The 20,260-nt window shown below is 43.3% G+C and overlaps 1 long non-coding RNA gene across 2 annotated transcripts; it reads right to left on the reverse strand.

Moving 5' to 3' along the window:
• Positions 1 to 5,308: 5,308 nt before the first annotated feature.
• LOC117091621 lies at positions 5,309 to 19,864 on the reverse strand. Of its 2 annotated transcripts, XR_004440485.1 has the most exons (5): positions 19,682 to 19,864; positions 18,527 to 18,750; positions 12,252 to 12,312; positions 9,081 to 9,202; positions 5,309 to 5,644 (listed from the first exon to the last, which is right to left on the reverse strand). It is a non-coding gene; the product is annotated as an uncharacterized LOC117091621 (long non-coding RNA). The 2 variants fall into 2 exon arrangements; XR_004440487.1 differs by lacking the exon at positions 12,252 to 12,312.
• Between the last annotated feature and the right edge of the window lie 396 nt (positions 19,865 to 20,260).

Raw genomic sequence — 20,260 nt, forward strand, 5'->3', positions numbered from 1 at the left:
ATGCCCATCTCTAATCCCACTCTACTCCCTCTCTGTTCTCTATTAACCTGTAGTTCATGTGAATCTTTCCCATGCTGTCTTTACATTTGTATGACATGTGTACCTATGTGTAAACACTATGTAATATTGTTACAGTTGCATACATCTCATGCTATACATATCTTTCCAAAACTTTTCACTTATTGTCTTTTATAAATTTATTTACATTGAGATATAATGCATTTTTAACTGCAGAATAGAATCATGAAATGAAAGTACCACTTTGTGGATCCAACCTCCTACACACTAACATTGAGTTGTTTTCCAGTGTGAACCAGGCTCCCTAGACTATAGCCCAGATATAGAATTGCCAGATCACAGTGTGTATATCTCCGGCTTTACCAGATATTGTCCACTTGCTCTCCAGAGTGGTGGTTCCAGCATTAATTTCCATCAGCCTTATAAAGAGTTGTCATTTGTCCACATTCTCCCCAACACTTGGTTTTAGCAGACCTTTCTTGGCTTATCTAACTAGTGTGATTTAATTTATATTTCCATAATTGTTAATGGCATTGAACACCTTTGTGTATATTTACAGGCTATTCAGATTTCTTCTGTGAATGGCCAGTTCAGTACTATTAGCCTGTTTTTTTTTTTTTCTATTTTTTTCCTCATTGGTGTTTAGGAGTTTTTTCCTCATTCTGGATATTGATCCTTTGTTAACGGGAGCTACATTGCTTCAGTTGAATTCCAGATCTGCCAGTGACTAAATGACTTGGAACAAATTACTTCAAATTACTTAATGTTTCTTTGTCTCAGTTTACTCATCTTGAAAATAATGCTTAGCTCACAGGGTTGTTAAAGTTTACATACAGGTATATTTGTATATATGTACATGTGTATGTATATGTGTATATTATATATAAGTTTATATGTGTATCAGATACATGCATATGTATAGACTTACATACTTATACATAAACTTACAGAACATATATATGAAGGGCTTACATTTATGCCTGACCCGTAAGTGTTATCTAAATGTTTGGTATTATTACTATTGTTATTACCTGTATTCTCATTCTTATTGTGCTTATATTACAAATATTTTCTAATATGTGGCCTAATTTTTAACTTTACTTACCTCATCTTCTATACTATGAATTTTTAATGTTAATGTAATCCATAAAATAAGGTGTCTTTATTATTATGTAGATAATGTTTAGATTTAACCACACATTTACAATTTCTTCAAACACCATTCCCTCTTCTGTGGTCCTTCACCTACCTCTGGAATCAAATTTCCTCCTCGTAAAGAACATCTGTTGGAAATTATTTTAATGAGGGTTGGTTGGTAGCAAATTATTTTAAATAACTGTCACCTTTATTCATGAAAGATTTATTAAGCATGCGTTTGTAGGTTGATAATTGTTTTATAGTTTTTAATGTATTAATCCATTACCTTTGATTTTGTTGTTGACATAAAGTGAGCTATTAGTATAATTGTATACCTTAGTAATCTCTCTTTTTTCTCTGGCTACTTTTAAGATTTTTTTTTTTTCAAAAAATGGTAGAACATCAAAGACAACATGTGTATGTGTGTATTTTTTCTCCCCCTTGAGCTTCATTATGGTTCTTGAATCTATAGATTTGTATCTTTCATCAATTCTGGAAAAATTCTTAAGCTGTTTCCTTTTTGGCTATTGATTTTTCCTGTTCTCTCTAATTTTTCCTGTTGAACATATATTGGACCATCTCATTCAACCATTCCATCTCTTTCTCTGTACCTAAAGTGTTGTTTAACCAACCCACTGAGATTAAAAACTCAGTTTTAATCAGTGGCTGCATTTTTTAATTTCTAGAAACTTCTTTGGTTTCTTTTCAAATTCACATGCTCTTTTTCCATACCATTTCTTCATATGGTTTTCTTTAATAATTTTGGCATACTTGTTTAATGTTCTCTTTTAAATTGTTCTACTCTAGTCCTTAAAGCACTCATTTTTCTATTTGCTCATCCATTGTCTCACAGTGGCTTATTTCCTTATGTGATCTGTAATTTTTGATTTTGCATTTCTACTTAAAGGATGATCTTTTCCACTGGACATCCTGTGTGTCCTGAATACTGTAAGTAGCCTAGCAAAGCAGTTTTATGTTGTTCTCAACCAAGAACTTACAGGTCTGTCACAGATTTTTATGTTAACTTCTTCAATTAGAGTTCCTTCTCCACTTGTGTAAATTTGGACCCCACACTTACAGTGGCACAGTTTGGATTTATGAGTAGAGTTCTTCTCTCTTCTTTTCATAGAGCAACCCTTTTAAGGTCTAGGATTTATGCAAGAGAATTCGTTTTGGCTCCTCACCTTGAAGAGGCCTAAAGCATGTCTGTTGAGCTCATGTGGACATTAACATCCATTAGAGAGGTCATCCTCATGAGTCACCCTAGTATCAGCACCTGCTTCCTACTTCTGGCTTTTCATTTCTTCCTTATTTCCTATATCTAATTATTTCCCTTCCTTTCAAGCTTGGATATATATTTTTTATAGATATATATGAAAGTTTATAGTAGTAGATGGCCTATTCCATTTCAGCTTGGTCTATAGAAGCATGCCCATCGCACTACTGTTTGTGAATTTGTTCAACATTTGTTTATTGAGTGCCCATTATATTTCAGCAGAAGGCTAATCCTCAGCTTCATACTCACTTATTCTTTATAAACATAAGCAGCAAATATAATTCTCAATATCTTATGAAACCTTAAATGTGTATCATAGCAAGAAAATTTCTTAAGGGTTTTCATGACAATTATGCAACTCAATGTTTTTATGCCCTTTAGAGATTATGACTATGAACACATGGGCATACATACAATAGAAGCATTAGTCTCCACTGAGTTAAGCTGGTAGGTTTTTTGTTGTTGCTGTTGTTTTGTGTTTTTTGTTTGTTTTTAAGATGGAGTCTCACTCTGTTGCCCAGGCTGGAGTGCAGTGGCTCGAACTCGGCTCACTACAAGCTCTGCCTCTCGTGTTTATGCCATTCTCCTGCCTCAGCCTCCCAAGTAACTGGGAATACAGGCACCCGCCACCACACCCAGCTAATTTTTTCGTATTTTTAGTAGAGACGGTTTCATCATGTTAGCCAGGATGGTCTCGATCTCCTAACCTTGTGATCCACCCGCCTCAGCCTCCCAAAGTGCTGGGATTACAGGCGTGAGCCACCGTGCCCGGCCGCTGGTAGGTTTTTCTGTAACCAGACTTAACTTTTTCTATGTGTACTTGCACACACACAAATAACAATGAAAAAAATACAGAATTATTTCAGGAGTTTCTCAAGCACAATCTTGTGCTGTGTTTCCAACCATATAGGCCATCTCCACTTACAAGACTTTCAGTATGCCTGCCTTGTCTATTTCTGTCACTGGCAATCTTACTCTTCTGATTTCCTTGACTTGTAAACATTAGTCTCATTTTGACTTTACTTTCTCTTTAACGTCCATGTCAGCAAGTTTCATCTTTACATTGTCCTTCTGCTCAATTTCTATAGCCTCCTCCGTGGGTTAGATAGACACACTCAACCCTTCATAATGAACTTACTTCCTTGCCTGTAGATTTACTCTTTTCCCAGTTTTCCTAAGATCCCTACAGTTAATCTTTATAAAATTCTGTTTTTATTCTGTTCCTCCTTATTACAAATCAAAGATGTATCTGGTGCTTATTTGACCATCTTCTAACTGCAAAGCATAGCATAAGTTCCACTTTTATTTTGCATAGTTTATTTTTATTCCCTAATACCAACTTCCAAAAGGATAGGTCCTTTACTGTCTCCTTAACACACCCTGTTCAGTCCCATCTCTGCCTGCTCAGCCTAGTGCCTTCTGTGGTCTTCTTTCTGTTCCTTTCTTCTCCCTGTCTATCCCAACTTAGCTGAGTCTCCTGCCCTCCACAACCTCCCAAAACAAGAATTTTCTCTCCCCTACCAAACCTTATCCTGAACCATCAACAACCCCCAAAACAAACAAAAAATCTAGCTAAAAAGCAAACCTTTTTTAAACACTTCACACAAATCTTCATTTCTCAGATGTCAGTATTTTCACACTGTGGTTAAATGTGTGCATATCAGCAGCTCAAGAGCAGAGGTATTTCCTGTGTCCCTGCTTAGTACCTGGCACAGTGCTGGGACAGTAAACTCAGGTAAAATCCTGCCTGACTTGTTGACTAGGCAAGTGAAACACCCACCAAATCAGCGTAGTGAACCAGAGACCTGCATGGGTAAGTAATTTCATCTTGAATTCATAGCCTGTTTCCCTGACTCACACAAACCTGCTCACACCCAGACTGTCAACCTCCGGGAAACGCCTCTGAACCCCCACCCAGGCCTTGTGTGCCCATTAGTCTTAGGCTGCCTTTCCCCTCCAAACTACACAGAGCCTCAGTCTGCCCATCTCCAATTACCAAGTTGCTAACTCACCGAAGGAAGCATGAGTGACAGTGGCCACTGTACATTAACTGAGAAGGAAAACAAAAACCAAAACAAGTTACAGGGTAGCTTTATGGTACAATCCAAATTTTGAGCGTGTGTATGTGCGTGAGAGCGTGCATGTATGAATGTGTGTATACATATGTGTATGTTCTAAAAGATATTGCACTTTCTTAACAGTTGTTATCACTGAGATTATGCATGCTTTTACTTTAATTTTTATCCAGTACCTTGGCCATCTATAGGATATTAATTAAAGGAACAGATAAATATTTATGGATCACTTATGGTGTATGTGGCATTTTATGCACACAATTTTGTATTTCATTTAATCTTTACAACAGCAGCATAAAATTAATGTTATTTTCTCCATATTACAGACAAGGAAGTTGAAACTCAGGCCTAGAAGCCTGCCCAAGGTCACACAGCTGTCAAGGAGCCAAGGCAGAAGCTCAAGTCACATCTGTCTGACTCAAAACACCATGATTTTCCATTTCACATGCTCCCCCAGCTAGTGAGGCTTTCCAGAAACTCCCAAGCTTGAACCATTCCACTGGAAGTGGAGAAAACATTTTCTTGCTGATTAGACTAGAAGTCAGTCAATCTGGATTCTAGTCCTAAATATGACACTTAATGGTTGTGTAACTTTGCGTAATTTACTTCCCTTTGCTTCCCTTTCTGCCTTCCACAAACAAATTATGTATATTCTTGGAATTTTAAAATATACAAAATAATTTCTTCTAGGTCAAGAGAGAAATTATGTCTATAGTAATGACAACTACTTACAAAACCATGACAGTGAGCGCCTATATATCCGACTACCTGGGATATAGGCAAAGCACTTTTTGTGGGGAAATTTATCGCTTGAAATGTTTTTATTATCAAAAGATACAATTAATGGATCAACAAATAAATTAAAAATTCAAGGGAAGGGATAGCAAAAATAAAGAGAAAGAAAGATAAAAGCGTCAATAAATAATTAAATGAGGAAACATAAAAGCAGTATAATTGAGACATAAGCCCAAGAGCAGTTTTCTTGAAAAGACTGAAAAATCAATACATTTCCAGCAAATATTAATCACGAAAAAGGGAAAACACACAAAAGTGGAATCAAATGCAGTTGCAAACAGCAGGGGGAAGCCGTAGAGTCCAGGATTCTCCTGCTCTTCAGGGGCTGCAATTTTGTCACTTCCTAGAAGAAAACAAATTTGGCAGGGCAGAATTTCAGAGGCCGATTTTACAATGCCTTCTAGAAAAGGACTAAGGATTTCCCTTTAGAAAGAAACTATATTGGATATATTCAACACACTTAGGGACTATTTCCAGTTCTACTCTGTCCCCCACCCTAACCTCTCCTCTGAACTCTAGTTCCAGATTTCAGCAGTCTCTGGGCAGCTCCACCAGCCCCTCCAAAATGCAGCCACTCAGATCTCATATTTTCCCATTCTATTCTCCTCCTCCTCCCACTCCTGTTCCCCTTTTCTCTTCCTCATCTACTCTTTCTCTGGCTCTACAAATGACACCATCTACATGCTCAGCCCAAGTTAACCCAAGGCATTGTTGTTTAACAACTCCTCTTTTGTCCTTGTCCCTTTTGTACCCAAGCAGTTGCTAAGTCCCATCAATTCTGTATCCACAGTGTACCTGTACATAAAGTGCCACATACACCTGTTTACAGGCCTCCACCACCTAATCACTGCAGTAGCTCTAATCTGGTCTCTCTGTCACAGGTCTCTTCCGCTTCAAATTCATCTACATACAACCCACCACCACATTGCTCAGAAACTCTCAATGATCTGACAAAGGTCTCATATCCAGAGTCTACAGGGAACTCCAACAAATTTACAAGAAAAAAACCACCCCATTAAAAAGTGAGCAAAGGATATGAACAGACACTTCTCAAAAGAAGACATTCATGTAGCCAACAAACATATGAAAACAACTCAACATCACTGACATTAGAGAAATGCAAATCAAAACCACAATGAGTTCAGGCACAGTGGCTCCTGCCTATAACCCCAGCACTTTGGGAGGCCGAGGCAGGTGGATCACCAGAGGTCAGGAACTCGAGACCAGCCTGCCCAACATGGCGAAACCCCATCTCTACTCAAAAAAAAAAAAAAAAAAAAAACAATTAGCCAGGCGTGGTGGCAGATACCTGTAACCCCAGGTACTCGGGAGGCTGAGGCAGGAGAATTGCTTGAACCTGGGAGGTGGAGGCTGTAGTAAGCCATGATCGTGCCACTCTGCACTCCATCCTGGGCAACAGAGCAAGACTCCATCTCAAAAAAAAAAAAAACACACACACACACAAGAGGTACCATCTCACACACACCAGTCAGAATGGCTATTATTAAAAAGTCAAGACACCACAGATGCTGGTGAGGTTTCCGAGAAAAAGGAATGCTTTTACACTGTTGGTGGGAATGTAAATTAGTTCAATTATTGTGGAAAACAGTGTGGCGATTCCTCAAAGATCTAGAAGCAGAAATAACATTTGACCCAGCAATTCCATTACTAGGTATGTACCCAAAGGAATATAAATCATTCTTTTATAAAGGTACATGCATGTGTATGTTCACTGTAGCACTACTCACAATAGCAAAGACATGAAATCAATCCAAATGCCCATCAATGATAGACTGGACAAAGAAAATATGGTACATACACACCATGGAATACTATCCAGCCATTAAAAGGAATGAGATTATGCCCTTTGCAGGGACAAGGGTGGAGCTGGAAGCTGTTATCCTCAACAAACTAACGCAGGAACAGAAAACCAAATGTCGCATATTCTCACTTATAAGTGGGAGCCGAATGATGAAAACATATGGACACATGGGAGAAACAACACACACTGGGGCCTGTCGGGGCAAGGGGCGTAGGGAGGGAGAGCATCAGGAAGAATAGCTAATGGATGCTGGGCTTAATACCTAGGTGATGGGTTAATCTGTGCAGCAAATCACCGTGGCGTATATTTACCTATGTAACAATCCTGCACATCCTGCATATGTACCCTGGAACTTAAAGTTGATGAAAAAATTAATAAGAAAAGAAAATAAACTCTCAGTGGCTGTCTATTGCCAACAACACCAAGTCAAAACACATTGGCCAGGGATTAAAGGCTCTCAATTGTTCAACCGAATTTGTTCAACCTTAGCTCTCAAGCATTTCCTTCAGATATGCCATAATTTTCCCAAACAGCATAAAAACTTGTCATAAACCCATGACAAGAGTTCTGAGAAAAGGGGTTACTAAGAAATTGTGCACCAACCTGAGTTGTCCTTCAAACAAAAAAGTAAAAAACATGTTTGAACATGCATGAATTTAGGGAATGCAGCCCTTAAATGCCCACCTAAAACAAACAAAACCTACTAGATGACAAAATTCAAGCTACAAGTAGATGAATTATTAATATAATAAAATAGAACAAAAGCAAACAAAACATCACATCGGGCAAATGAAACCCTGTGCATGGAGCAAAGGAAACACATTCTTTGCCATCCTCAGCAGAAGAAAGGATGTGGAGTTGGGTTTTGCATCCCCCCTCCCCGTTTTTTTTGTTTGTTTGTTTGTTTGTTTGTTTGTTTTTGAGATGGAATCTGGCTCTGTAGCCCAGGCTGGAGTGCAGTGGTGCAATCTAAGCTCACTGCAACCTCTGCCTCCCAGGTTCAAGCAATTCTCCTGCCTCAGCCTCCCGAGTAGCTGGGACTACAGACGTGTGCCACCACAGCTGGCTAATTTTTTTGTATTTTTAGTAGAGACGGGGTTTCACCATGTTGGCCAGGCTAGTCTCAAACTCCTGACCTCGAATGATCCACCCGCCTCGGCCTCCCAAAGTGCTGGGATTACAGGGATGAGCCACCACGCCCAGCCTGAATCCCACTTCTGAGTCAAACTAGACCTAAAGTTGAATCCTCCTCTGTCACATACCAGTTACGTGACCATAAGAACCTACCTCAATATCTCTGAGCCTGGATTTCCTACCTACCTACCTGTCCAGCTACCAACCTATCATCTCTCTACATATCAACCTATCATTTATGTCTCTATCATCCTTATCTGTCTACCATCTCTGTTACCTATGTATAATCTATCTATTGATATAGACCATCTATCCATCCACATTATGTATCTCTTTATAAATTGTTGAAAGAATTGAATTCTCCCATTGTTGGGGAAACGGCTCCTCTTCCTGCACACCAACCTTGCTACAGAAAACACAGGCCTTTGATTTTCCTCTCCCTCAAGGAGTGTCAGCATGAGAACTTATTTTCTCTCCACTCTGACTGCTGCCCCCAAGGGAGGGCAGTTGCTTCTTTATTGATGAGATCCTCGTAGCAAATGGCCACATTTTGATGAAGTATGGATCTCTGTACAGAAAACGCACCTCAAGCCTTGTTCTTCTCTCTTGTTCTCTGGGAATCTCTGGCCTGCTTGAGCCTAGGTATAGTGGGTACTTGAGCTTCCAGGCAGTTCTGATCAATGCCCCACCCCCATCCCAAAAGACCCGCCATTGCATCTGGATAGGTAAGTGAGGAGAGGAGAGAAGCTTGAGTAGGCCAACTGAAGTAACAGATGCCCAAATTTCAGCAGCTTTGTGTAGTAGAAGTTCATTTCTAACTCACTTAACAGTTCTGGAAAGATGTTCACATCAGCGCGGCATCTCTCCTTCTCAGGATTACCAGGCTACTTCCATCTGGTGGCTCCACCATCCCCTAGGGCACCACTGGAGTCCACATTCAGCGGGCTGAAGGAGAAAGCAAGATGGATTCACTCCAAAGGCTTCAAGGGTCAGGCCCGAAAATAGCGCACACAACTCCTGCTCACACTGTTAGAGACAACACAGCCACACAGAGGAGCAGGCTGCATTCTCAGGAGGCAGATGCTAACATGAAGTTTGGGGGCGCATAAAGTGTATTGGGAGTCAATACTTCTGAATGGAAAGGGAGAAGAAACGGAATTGGGCAGAAGAAGAAGTCAAGCCATGACACAGTCCTGACAAACCAACGGCCAACCCAGTGGGAACCTCTACAGTGGATGTTACCCATCGGAGGTGTCTTTTATTGGGCCAAAATAGCCATGCCTCATGTGGTCCCCAGAGGTAGGAGGTTCCTGGAAGGGTGTGACATTGGGCAAAGTGGATGAGGCTCTGTAGCTGAGGCTGACCCTGATGGAGGTGATGGCAGGAGACCGTCTATTGACTGCACTTGCTGCAGCAAGGCCCGTCTGGAGGCACACCTGCACGTCTACCACACACAGCTACACATCACTGCGAAGGAGTCGGGAAAATTGGTCCAGCTGTGTATCTAAGAGGAGGGGAAAGAGATTTGAGTGACAGCTGGCAGTCAGGCAGGATCTTGGGTCATATTCTCCAAACTGATTTGACAAAAGAGCCCTGTTCTTGGGAGTTGAATGTCCTAGAAGACAGTTTGCTCTTCAGTTAGCCTTTTGTTGACTCCATCTATTAGAACCCTGCGCACAGCAGGGGTGATGGATGCCAGGTACCTAACCCTAGCAACACTGCCTGTGAAGTGCCTAGACAGAAGGTGCCTGATCAACATGGCTTCTGTCTCCTGATTTTGTTGCTGAATTGGGCTTCCTTGAGCGTATGAACAGTCCCAACCAGAGCCCACCTAATCAGTGCTCGGTGATTTATTAAGTAAAAGTTACACAACTGCCCTTGTTTATTACGCATTGACCTCTGAGGTGCCGAGAGCCTATGATCACTTTCCTGGTCCAAGAGAGAAACCTGGAGATCTAGGAATAAATCCCCCTACTTTGTACCAACTGACCTACTTTTCTTTCTCAACTGTCACCTCTGAGGTTCCAGTGGTCAAAGGAAAAGTTGGGAAGCTCTCTGTGCGCATCACAGCTAAGGATGCAGCTGCCAAGCTCTCCCTGCTCTGACCCTTCAAAGGAGGGCATTGGGAAATTCAAACCAAACACAAATCGTGGCCACCCAGGGAGACTGACCAAGATTGGGGTACCAACCCCCACACTGGTGATTCTGAGCAGGGAGCTTGGCAGGCTGCCAGCTGAGGTGGATGAGGAACAAGCAGGTTGCAAAGGAAGGCACCCCAGGATGGGCAAATCTGGGGCCACCCATCCCCTGCCTTCCACCCCTCAGTGGAAACCTGGCAGAGCATGGATGATTGACAGAAGATGATGGCCCTGTGGCAAGCCCCAGCATGTTCCCGTTAAACATCAAAGGAACCATCACAGAACTGGAGAGAGAAGACCATCTTTTGCTCAGGCCCTGGCTCACTCAGTGACCTTGGACAAGTGACCTCACAGAGCCTCCATGATTCAACCATTAAGTAGGGTGAGTATATCTAGTCTGCCTCTTTCTGGCACTTTAAATCTTTGAGTCCATGGGCTTCCAGGGTCTGTGTGCATCCTCCTGGAAATCAATGACTTTTTCTGTCATTTTTCTTTTTGATTTCGATAACCTAAAAAGATTTCCACACACCAACTTTGGCTCCCCCAGAGGACCATGTTATATGGAGAACTGGGTTAGTTAGATCCTGGTCACCCAGAATCACAAGATGTCTCGTGGTTTCACAGTTTCAGACGCAGCATTTGTAAGCATGCCAAACAAATTAATGAAAGTGGGCTTGTTTCCTACGGCTGCTATAACAAATTACCACAAAGTCAGAGGCTTAAAATCATACAAATTTATTATCCCACAGTTCTGGAGATGAAAAGTGCAAAATAGGTCTCACTGGGCTAAAAAGATATCAAGGTTTCGGAAGGGCTGCCTTCCTTTTGGAGGCTCTAGGGGAGAAACACCTTCCTGCCTTTTCCAGCCTCCAGATGCTGCCCACTGGCCTTGGCTGGTGACCCCTTTCCTCATCTTCAAAGCAATAGGGTGCCATCAACTCTCCTGCCTCCCTCTTTCACTCACAAGGGCCTCTGTGATTACCTGGAGCCCATTCAGATAATCCAGAATAATTTAACCATCTCAAAACCCTTCATCCAATCATATCAGCAAAGTCCCACTTGCCATGTAAAGTAACATTCACAGCTTCCTCAGACTGGGGCATGAACATCTTTGGGGGCCAGTATTTTGCCTACCACAGAAAATTTTTTATTATCTGAATCATTGAATTGAAGACAAAATGGACATAATAATAAGGAATGGTCAGAATGGCATACTGAGTCTTTCCCATGTATTCACTGATTTTCTACAACAGTACAACTATCATTCCTGTGATTTTTAAAATCTAAATGCTATTTAAAGTATTTGAAAACAATTTCAGGTGTTCTGCTCCTCCCAATACAGAAATAATATTTAAAATGAAAGAAAAGCTTTAATATGCATCATGGTTTCTTTCCTTTTCTACATTTCCCAATGCATTAAGACATCTTATTAAAAGGAATAAAATAGATCGCATGAACAGACATGGACAAAATCCAGAATACACAGTTAAGTATGAAAAGCAACCTGCAAATCAGCATGTGTAGTGTGATCTCATCTTCATAAAATAATATATTTTTATGTTTGTTTTTACAGAGAAAATACCCACAAGAATATAAGTCAAACTGTTAACCACGTTATCCCGGGGGCTGAGGAAGCAGGGGGAAGGCAGCAGTAGGCTTCCTGAGCCATCATGCCTGCAATATAATATATAGAATAAGCTCATATTATTTTTCATAACCAGGAAAATATTAGGACAGTGCTTCTCTGTGTTTAATGACTAAGGGGATCTTCCAAAATCCCCTTTTTGTTGATGGAGAATAGCATCCACCAGAATTTTCAGAACTCTGCCCAACCAATACGAGCCTTAGGGCCTCACCTCTGAGTGCTTCCTATTAGCTCCTTTCCAGTTCCTCCTTAGAAATGTGCAGATACGCCACCTGCCATTGCAAGCACAGGGAATGCAGGGCAGGTAATTAGTAACCAGACTTTGTTTTGGAAAACACTCAGTACATGTGGGTAAAATAGGTCAGTTCCCATTCCTCGGGGCAGAACCCCCGAGCTTTCAAGAGGGAGGGACCTGGAGGTCACTGAACACAAGCCCCGTTGTCATCGAGGCCCAGAACTAGGTGACCAGCCAGCAAGCAGCAGAGCTTGGATTCAAGGCAGATGCGTGGGACTCCCAAAGTCACATTCTTCCCACTCGGCTATTCCGTGGTCAACTACTGAATAAGATCCTTCCTGGGATTCCAATCTGGGCTCCTCAGAGTTTGCTGGGCCTAGATGTGCAGTAATGGCCCACTCATGCCTCTCTTTACCTTGGGCTGGGACACTGGGGATCGTGGGGAACAATGGGAAGCATTTAGCAGTTAGCTCAGAGATGCATGTGTAACAAATGGATCAAAAGTTTGAGGGGCTGAGCTGTTCCCATTGCAAAGCCACATCATCTTTGTTAATGCTGCAGTCTTGACAATTTCTTTGGGAGCCTTGGTTCCCTAAAGTTTTACAACCAGGCCATTCTCTCGACAGAACTGAATGTGATATGATTTATAGACCTCAGAATGGTTCTGGTCAATGAGAACACGGGTGCAGACAAATCACCGAAGTTGTTTACCTCACCCATCTAGCACCAGGTGAGCTGGAAGAGTCACATAGAAAACCTGAGATCCACCCAGAGTCTCAGGATAGGGCCTTTGCCCGGGGCTCACAAAGGCCTGGAGTCTGTGCAGAAAGGCAGTCCAGCTGGTGACCAGCCTGGAGGCACCGCCTGGCACTTTCTCATTGTACCCTTTGCCGGTGTTGGTGCAGCCACCATACTCTCCCCCAACCACGACAGGGCATCCAGCACAGGATGATGAGGACATAGATGTCACTGAACACAAGCCCCCGTTGTCATACCCTGAGGCCCAGAACTAGGTCACCAGCCAGCAAGCAGCAGAGCTTGGATTCAAGGCAGATGTGTGGGCAGCACAGTATTGCTTCTGCGTGACAACCCCAGGGACCAGAAAATACAAAACAGGCTTTCACTATCTGTGAAGAAAGTCTGTCCCCAGGAAGTCACCAAGCTTTTTCTCCAACGAACTCGAATCCCAGTGACACCATATGGATCCAGCCACTGCACTGCTTCATTCTCTTGAAAGCTGGAAACACGTGCTTTCTTCTACAGGGGTGAAAGGAATAAGAACTAGAGCACCTATTCAGATCCAGCCTCCTTTCACAGCCAAAGCATCTCCTCCAGAGCTGTCTAGAGTTTTGCTCTCATCAGTTCCACCTTTCAAGGACACAACGATGGGGGAAACAATCAGATCATCTCTGTACCAAAGGGCTGGTCCTTCCATCCCACCCAAGAGCACAGAGAAGGCCTTGGAAAAGGAGGCCCCCAACTACCCCACTGGCTAAAAAGCCAGCGTTTGATAAATGGGGAGACAGTCCCCACCCAGGTCTTCCACCTAAAATCCTATTTGCGATGGCAGTGTTGGAGTGTTGGGAGGATACAAGACCAGGTCTGGGACTTCAGGAGGTGTTATTTTCCAACGGAATGATTTTGTCCCTTCTGAGCTTCTATATGCAAATACAAGGGGGCTATGGAGAAGTCATTTCTGTGCCACTGAAAGTTGATTTGTTGAAGGCTTTCTCTTTCTTGCTTCTCTTACTGTGGCCCATATCACAGGCTGGCTTCGAGGAAGGATGGAACCCATAGAACCAGAGACCTTCTAGGCTGTCAGAACTCAGGGACCACCCAGGAGGGAACATTCACACCACCGGAAACTTTGTAAGCAAAATTGCAAAGGAGATGGATGATCTTAGGGCAAACAAAGCCCATAAAGATCTGATCACCTTTTCAGGAGAGTAACTGCTTTTGCTGTACCAGATTTTCCATTTAGCTATCCAGGATATACGAGAAAACACAAAAAGGCAGGTGGTTCCCTGGATCTCCAGCCACCTTGCCAGCCTTCCCCTCCTCTCCAGCCCTGGAGTGGGATGAAGCATCACAGCTTTCCCTTCCCTTCCCTTCCCAAGGCTTGGAGATGACCTGGTCTAGGGGAGTGGACTATGGAGGGAAACTAAATTAATCCAGGGCCCTGAGTAGGTGCAGAGAAGGGTGTGTAGAAGAGAAGTGGGAGCCTGGGGAACACTGCTTGGCTGACTCACCTGAGGCATCCCAATGCACTGGCAGACAGGCTCCATGCTGATGGAGCTGCCCTCAAATGAGGCCTCTAGACAAAGAGCCTTTCATTCCTTTGTATAGTCTGAGTTTTCTTTTTTTTTCTTTTTTTCTTTTTTTTTTCCTTTTTTGAGATAGAGTTTTGCTCTTGTTGCCCAGGCTGGAGTGCAATAGTATGATCTTGGCTCACTGCAACCTCTGCCTCCCGGGTTCAAGCGATTCTCCTGTCTCAGCCTCCCAAGTAGCTGGGATTAGAGGCACGGGCCACCACGCCTGGCTGATTTTTGTGTTTTTAGTAGAGGTGGGGTTTCACCATGTTGGCCAGGCTGGTCTCAAACTCCTGACCTCAGGTGATCTGCCTGCCTTGGCCTCCCAAAGTGCTGGGATTACAGGCGCGAGCCACTGTACCTGGCTGAACTTTCTAATACATCACTGTGAGCCTACAGTAGAGAAATGAGTGAATTTTCCCGTGATTTTTGTGTGCGTGTGCACTATCCACAAAGGGAGAAGACAGAGGAAGATTGCTCAGCCCTGGCACAGGCAGGAAGAAAGTCTTTCTGGGATCGTGATCAGCTAAGCACAGAAAGCAGGTGCTTAGAGGAGCTGCTTCATTGAAATGAGGGTGAGGGTTTCAGGGCTCCTACCACCCAGCTTCTCACTTCTCTCATGGCCTGTTTGCAGAACTTCAGAGTTTCTAGAGCCCTAATAAGTAGAAGAAGTCCTCCATCTAATCCAGCTCCTCAGTGTGAGGCTGCATGAGGAGCCTAAGGGGAGGAGAGCATGGCCTGCCCCATCACACACCTGGCGAGGACCTCACTAGGCTCCACCTTGTTTCCCCAGGAAGCTTGACCTTTACAAAGCTGCTCTTCCTCTTTTCAAGATCTCTTGGAGCCATGTCAACTTGCAACAGCTTGGCCTGCTGTTGTATCATTACTGGCTCCAGACAGTTTGCCAGACGGCTTTGTAGCCCTGGCTCCTCAGTGTGGGGTGGCCAGCACTGCATCACGTGATTAGGATGGCCTCTGCCTTTTCTTTCTCCATGATCTACCTTCTGCCTCTGCTCAGTATGCCTGAAGCCTCCAGCCAAGCCTCTGCACAGCACTGAGGAAAAACCATGTGGACAGAGGAGTGACAGTAGGGTGAAGCCACGGTCTTCCTGGTGTCTCTGAAAGGGCAGTCCAAAGAGAAAAAAATGTGAGAGTGATGGGTCTCTATGAAGCCCCTCACACTATGACTTGGTTGGAATCAACTGTTCAAGCCTCTTCCATGTCTTTTCCCTGCACCCCCATCCCTACTACTTTTCCCTATTTCTTCCAAAGTACTTGTCCAGGCAGTTAATCCCCAAAGCACTAGAATTCCTACTACCCTCCCTCCAACAGAGATCTTTCTCCCAATTTACTACCCTCTGCCAGTAAGATCTCAGGATCCTTCTTGGTAGTCTCAACCCCCAAAATTCTTCCCAAGAACTCTACAACCAGGTTCTCTATAGTCCAGCTCTGAAGCCCACACAACTTAGCATATCTTCTCTGCTCCCTTGGCATGGGGACAAAGAAAACACAAAGATGAAATAACCCTAGCCTTACTCTTTCAAAGCTCTCCACCCAGTAGGGAGATAGGATTTATATGCACTGGTTCACATACAGTTCATGACTGTGTGCCCTGAAGGAGAAATTAAAAGAGCCACAGAGCCCAAGAAGGGAGCAATCATTTCTAAGTGAAGGCTCAGGAAGGATCAGGAGGGCAGAGGGATGAAGAGCAAAAACTCCTGGGCTAGGCCAAGCAGATTTAAAATGTTCACTTCCTGTGTGTGACTTTGTACTTGTTAATATCTCTGTACCCAGTTTCACCTCTAAAGCAAGGATAACGATACCCACCTGAAACTCATAGGCCCTGAAGACCTAGAGATTGTGTGTTTGGTGCTTGCCTCCTTGTGGATGCTCAATAGGCATTATTTCCATGGCGGAGGCAAAAGTGTAAACTCTCTGAGGCCAAGGACTACAGCAGGATCTAGGACATGGGCTGTGGAGTCAGAAGATGTAGATTCAAATCTTAGCAAAGTATTTGCTCTTTCTGACCTTCCATTTTTTCACTTATACAATGGGAATGATAATAGGACCCAACTCAGAGGGCCATTAGGAGGGCTAAATGGAGCAAGCTTGTGAGACACTAGCATTAAGCACTTAATAAACATTAGCAACTGTCACTGCATGGGAGCTCACACAGCCTGGGCTGACTGGCAGATGTCACTCACTGGCCAAATCCCAAATGTTCTATGTGGGGTCACAAGATAAGGGTCTCATAGGGACCACAGACAGGACAGCCACAACCACGTGCTCCCTTTCATCGGGAGAACATTCTGCCCAAGGTTGCAAAGGCTTTGTGGAAATTTCTGTTTACTGAACTGATTTCAACACCCATCTCCATCCCATGAATTCCAGGCTGTTTGTCGAAAACTTTCTTCCCAATAGACTGTTTACAAGTTCAAGTAATAAATAGTACCATCAGTAGTACACCCACTCCTCAATTCAATCATGCTAAAGACAAGTTAGACTATGACCTTGCCTTAGAGCTGTTAGAGTAACACAATAATCATCTCTGTCCAGTTTACACAGCATCTTTGCCATACACTGTCACACTGGATCCTCACAACAACCTCATGTGACTGATAGGCAAGAGTAAATGGACCTTCAGTGACCACTTTAGGTCTTCTAAATTGGTGTTGCTTAGGGTCAGTGATCTGGGAGGGGAATTGTCTTGATGCATGGTATGCATGACACACTCTGCTGTGGGTTGATTTGGGGTTGTTTTAGGGAACTGATAGCTGCCTTGGAGACCACCAGACCTTTGGTGTCATCTAACTCAACTTTCTCACTTTACAAATGTTAGAAAATGAGGCCCAAAGAAGGGAAGCAACTTGCCCAAGGTCATTAGATGATCAGTGCAGAGCCGGGAACAGGACTCTGGTCTCTAATTTCCACTTCTGAGATTTTCCCACTAAATCACTACATCACCCAGAACATTTTTGTTTGGTAAGTTTTTAATAAAGTAACCAGCACCCATATCAAGAAACAGAACATCACCCTAGAAGCACCACTATACCTCCTTGCAGATGCTAGACCCCGAAGATAACTATCCATCCTTATGAAATTGAGGTATTTTTCTGTGTTTAGATCTTTATATAAATGGAATCATGTAGTATTAATATTTGTACCTTTTTTCTCAACACCATGTCTGTGAGATTCTTCCAGTGATCTTGCCTATAATTGTAACTCAAAGCTTTTCCATTGTTACATAGTATTTTACTGTCTGAATATAGCACAACATATTTATCCATTCACAGTAAATGGACATTCAGATAATTTCCAGTCTGGTGCTATTACAAAAGTGCTGCTCTGCACATTCTTGTAGGCATCTTTTGGAATTTCTGAGTCATAGGGTGTGCAGATGCTCAGCTTTAGGAGGTAATACCACACTATTTTCAAAAGTTAAACCAATCTATTATCTGTGTGTAAAAGTCCTGCCCCAGCACTATTTTAAGGTGAGGAAAACTGAGGCCCAGTGAGGGCAGGAGACTTGCTCTGGGTCAACACCAAGGAAGGGACAAAGTTGGACAGGTATACAGGTATCTTGGGCCGGATTTGTGATCTTTCTCCTGCCCTGTTACTCCAGCCCCATGTATCAGCTCGAGCCTCAAAGCTCAGCTCCAGGTGTGCCCTGCAGACCCTCCTCTCACCCCGCGATATTGTTTATGTGTGTGGCAGTCTCCCTGGTTGCCTGTTTCCCTGGAAAACCAAGGCCCCTTGATGGGGATGAACCCAGCTGTGACAGAGCATACCAAGGCTGCATCTCCTGCTCAGAGGAGACAGGGAAAGTGCTCTGGGACCTGAGGAGCAGGGGTGGGAGGATGTGAAGCAGATGGAATTAAGCAAATTCTACTCCACAGTTTCCTTTCATTAGGTGTCTTGTCTTCACAAAATGGTCCCACTTACTTGGTGAGACTTCGCGAAGGTGGGCTACTCGAAGAAGAGTGGCGTTTGTGAATCTTTCCTCAGTCTAGGCTTGTGGTGCTATAGAAGGTGCAGGCTGGGTTTCTCATACCCGGGTCAGTGGGGCATATGAAGCAAGTGGGAGTGGAGAAAGAATACAGAGGAGGAAACTGCAGCTTTCTGTTCATTGTGAAGGCCTGAGGAAGAATGAAGGGGCAGTTGATTTCCTGCAAAAAGAAGCCAGAACAACTTAATAATGCTAATAAGAGCTATCATTTACTGGGCATCTTTTACAACTGACGTTATTCTAAAGAGACATTCAAATCACACCTTATAGATGAAGAAATCAAGGCCCAGAAAGCCTCAGTTCATCAGAGATCATGCCAGGGGTGGAAATAAATATTTTGTTGACCACCCAGTCAGTGTCCAAATTAAATAAAACTGAAAGAGTTCTTTACTGCCAGACTACTTAGAGTCTTTATGACAATAACATGCATTAATTTCTAAGGGGAAAATACCATTTATAAAACTTTTTCCAAACTTTTTACCCTTTTTCCCCAAGGTGCATGTATCAGTCTGTTTTCATGCTGCTGATAAAGACAGACCTGAGACTGGGCAACTTACAAAAGAAAGAGGTTTAATGGAGTTACAGTTTCAAGTGGCTGGGGAGGCCTCACAATCATGGTGGAAGGCAAGCAGGAGCAAGTCATGTCTTACATGGACAGTGGCAGGCAAAGACAGAGCTTGTGTAGGGAAACTCCCATTTTTAAATCCATCAGAATCTGGTCTCACAGATCTTGTGAGACCTTGTGAGACTCATTCACTAGCACAAGAACAGCGAGGGAAAGACCCGCCCCCATAATGCAATCACCTCCCACTGGGTTCCTCACACAACACGTGGGAACTGTGGAGTTACAATTCAAGAGTAGATTTGGGTGGGGACACAGCCAAACCATATCAGTACATTTATTAAAGTCTTAGTAAATAACACAGGTGGGAAATGTTGGTTTCATCTTGCCTACACATTTGCATTAAAAATATCATTTTCTAAGCCAAAATCAATCATGATTAAGAAGAAAAAGACAGGGACTCTTTTTTGAAAAGAAAAACATAACCCTCCCCACACCCCACAGAGATTCAGAATGAGCCTGGCATTACCTTGACTGCAGGTGATTTAGGTGATTTGAATGTCTCATCCCCCAGTGTCCGACCCACGGAAGTTGGTTACCCACCTATCAGCAGGTGAAGCTTGAGAGAGTGGGCTGGATTGTATTTTCCAAAGATGGCTACAAAAATATCACCCAACCCACATTCTCTTCTACAATGTGATCTTGTCATGACCCCACTGGGAGGCAGAGTCAATTTCCCTTCCCTTTGAATGTCAGTGGCCCTGGAACTGCTTTGACTAACAGAGTATAGCAGGAAATGACTGGGGCCGAGTCATAAAAAGTGACACAGTTTCTATCTTGCTACTGGAACAGTTCCAACCATGTAAGAAGTCCAACTACCCTGAGGCTGCCATGCTATGAGGAAGCCCAAGCCACACAGAGAGGTCACATGTAGATACTCTCGTCAGCACTCCTGGTCTTCAAGTCATAGCAGCCTAGAAGCCTCAGGATGATTCCAGCCCCACCTGTCGAGTCACCCAAGCCTCTGAGTCTTCCCAGCTGAAGTCCTGGATGTCATGCAGCAGGGGCATGCCACACCCTTTGTGCCCTAAATTCCTGACCCATAGAA

The sequence above is a fragment of the Trachypithecus francoisi genome, unplaced genomic scaffold (assembly GCF_009764315.1).
Source record: "Trachypithecus francoisi isolate TF-2019V2 unplaced genomic scaffold, Tfra_2.0 Contig01436, whole genome shotgun sequence".
Lineage (NCBI taxonomy): Eukaryota > Metazoa > Chordata > Mammalia > Primates > Cercopithecidae > Trachypithecus > Trachypithecus francoisi.